This window comes from Palaemon carinicauda, chromosome 37 (genome assembly GCF_036898095.1).
Source record: "Palaemon carinicauda isolate YSFRI2023 chromosome 37, ASM3689809v2, whole genome shotgun sequence".
NCBI classification, from domain to species: domain Eukaryota; kingdom Metazoa; phylum Arthropoda; class Malacostraca; order Decapoda; family Palaemonidae; genus Palaemon; species Palaemon carinicauda.
In genome coordinates this window covers 72,417,822-72,421,128 of record NC_090761.1, presented here as the reverse complement: position 1 = coordinate 72,421,128, position 3,307 = coordinate 72,417,822, and positions in this window count along the sequence as shown.

Genomic DNA, 3,307 nt, shown 5'->3' with positions numbered 1-3,307 from the left:
GCTTCCAACTCTAGTGCATTATGGAGCCCATTTGAAAGTTTGGTGAACTAATCTCTCTTTTTGGGAGTGTGAAGAGTATGTCCAAACCATCTTCATCAATTTTGAAGAGAAATAATTTTCCTTAATTAGTTGTGGTATTTGCAATCAGATTTACTTAGTCTCCAAAAATAAACTTTGCTGTTCATTTTGATATGTAAAGCTTTCAACACGTTGAGGTATTCCTAAATCACTACATAGATAATACGAAATATACAAACAAGCATCTACATAAACGTTATATCACCGGTTACTGAAGCATTGCATCTCTCCATCACATTAAACACACACATTAAACGCTCTGCTCTGAGCCTCAAAGACTAGACGAAGACATTCATGCAACCGTAGGTATCCATTGCAAAGAGCATAAACGCAATGCAGTTTCAATATTGCCTCATTGCTTATCCGTTAAATGCCCGACATTATCAGTTGGACTGTATCTCATTCCAGGTAAATTCATTCATTGGGAATTAATGCCTCTTTGTGGGTATTTTATTCCCATTGTTCTGGAATTACCCATTATAGAATAGATGACCCTCTTAAATCAGCTGTTTGTGTTCTTGGGAATCCAAAGACAGGTAATCTTCGCTTTCATAAGATCTTAGTTGTGGTGGCCTATTGGAAACGTCTCTGCCTGGTGACCTGCCTTGCTAGTTTCTTACAGTGACTGAAAACTCAGCATCCTTGAGAGCTAAGGAGGCGGGTTTGGGGGGAGGCTATAGGTTTAGCTGCTGGGTTATCATCAGCCATTGCCTGGTCCTCCCTGGTCATAGATTTGGTGATGGGGCTTGGGTGCTGATCATATGTATATATGGTCAGTCTCTAGGGCATTGTTCTGCTAGCTAGGGAATTGTAACTATCTCTTGCTTCTGCCATTCATGAGTTGGCTTTAAATCTTTAAACCTTTAGCCATAGCTCAAGATTAATTTTTTTTTCTTATTAAGGTTTTTCTATCGGTTTGATAAGTAAAGCGAGTTTTTTAGTCGTAACAACTTATAATTAAGAGAATCTGATGATATAAAATGGGTATATATAATTTTAACAGTGAGAGATTTTCTGATACACGAACTTAAACCGTAATTTTCTTCAACATCTAATTACGAACAAGTCTTGAACTTTTAAGAACGTAACTGTCGATTCAGTTCGATATAGAACAGAGGACAAATAAGAATAATCCTTGACTTACTCTAATTACAAAAGTATTTGCAATGCAGATAGAACTGAACTTCGGTAACTTGACAGAATATGCAAAGTGTGTTGCTCTCTCCTCTTTGAAGTTAAATTATCTAAGTTATTGACTACAATTAGAAGAATCCTTTTGTTTTGTCCATTGATTCTGTTCAAAGAATTTTTGTCAATGGATATAATCTCTCTCTCTCTCTCTCTCTCTCTCTCTCTCTCTGGTCAAATAATGTTGATATATCAATACACTCTCTCTCTCTCTCTCTCTCTCTCTCTCTCTCTCTCTCTCTTTCTCTCTCTCTCTCTCTCTCTCTCTCTGTTCAAAGAATGTTTATATATAAATACATAATCTCTCTCTCCCTGTTCAAAGAATGTTGATGTATAAATATATTCTCTCTCTCTCTCTCTCTCTCTCTCTCTCTCTCTCTCTCTCTCTCTCTGTTCAAAGAATGTTTATATATAAATACATAATCTCTCTCTCCCTGTTCAAAGAATGATATATAAATACACTCTCACTCTCTCTCTCTCTCTCTCTCTCTCTCTCTCTCTCTCTCTCTCTCCTTGCACACAGCTATGCATACCTACTTTACATCTAACCTACATGCAGCCTCCGCAAATATAATGATCATGCTTCATCGAACTATATACCTACTGACGTGAACGAATATTTCCCGGTATCCCTTTGCATTATTACTTAGACTCGCTGGGGGAACATAAGGGTACATTCCTGGTCTGCTTACTGTGGTTTGCCCCCCCCCCCCCACCCCCCACCCCCCGCCAAATCTCTCATAAATACCGATGGTTTGAGGTATGTCTTCCGCGAAGGCTTTTCTGAATCAAGCTCGGAGATCCGATCTACGTGAATAAAAGAGATGTTTAAGTCGAGGGTAAATTTTCATCTCGTGTCGATTCTTTTTTCAATATTTCAAAATCTACCTTTTTTTTAAATCTGTATTAGGAAAATTTAGTTGTCTTCCTTCATCATAAGGAGATCATCCTCTTGGTCTCGTGTCAATATGCAAAGATACTCGTTTTCTTAGGTATGACAATTGGGGTGACTAGGGTAAATTCTTAATCATGTTTGAAATTCTTAACAAAATCAATTATTTCGAGTGTCCAAAAAATAGGAACTTTGGTTTCTGTATCCCTTTTTCTGGTGAGTTGTTGATTGATCGAACAGTATCATGAAAAATTGGGAAAATAATCTTCAGATGAAGTACTAAGATAATTTGATACTGAGCAGAGTAGAAATAAGTAAAGAAATCCTCATTCTCTCTCTCTCTCTCTCTCTCTCTCTCTCTCTCTCTCTCTCTCTCTCTCTTTCTATTGATTAGGATATGAAAAAAATTAAATAAAGCAAATTTATTTCTAACTGTAGAATCGAGTTCCTGATCTATTTCTAATATTTTCATCTCAAATATTGTAAAATAGTTTTCCCAAGCTGATAATAACTTGAGTTCCTTAATCTCTCTCTCTCTCTCTCTCTCTCTCTCTCTCTCTCTCTCTCTCTCTCTATTATTTTCATATCAAATATTGTAAAATATTTTCCTAAGTTGATGATAACTTGAGCTCCTTTATCTCTCTCTAATATTTCTATATCAAATGTAAAATAGTTTTCCTAAGTTCATATCTTCAGTTCCTTATCTATCACTAATATTTTCGTCTAACATATTGTAAAACAGTTTTCCTAACTTGATAATAACTTGAGTTCCTTTATCTCTCTGTAATATTTTCATCTCAAAGATTGTAAAATAGTTTTCCTATGTTGATAATATCTTAAGTATCTTTACATATTGCTAATATTTTCATATGAAATTTTGTAAAATAGTTTTCCTAAGTTGATAGTATCTTGACTATCTTTATATATCGCTAATATTTTCATATGAAATATTGTAAAATAGTTTTCCTAAGCTGATAGTATCTTGATTATCTTTATATATCGCTAATATTTTCATATGAAATATTGTAAAATAGTTTTCTTAAGTTGATAGTATCTTGATTATCTTTATATATCGCTAATATTTTCATATGAAATATTGTAAAATAGTTTTCCCAAGTTAATAGTATCTTGACTATCTTTATATATCGC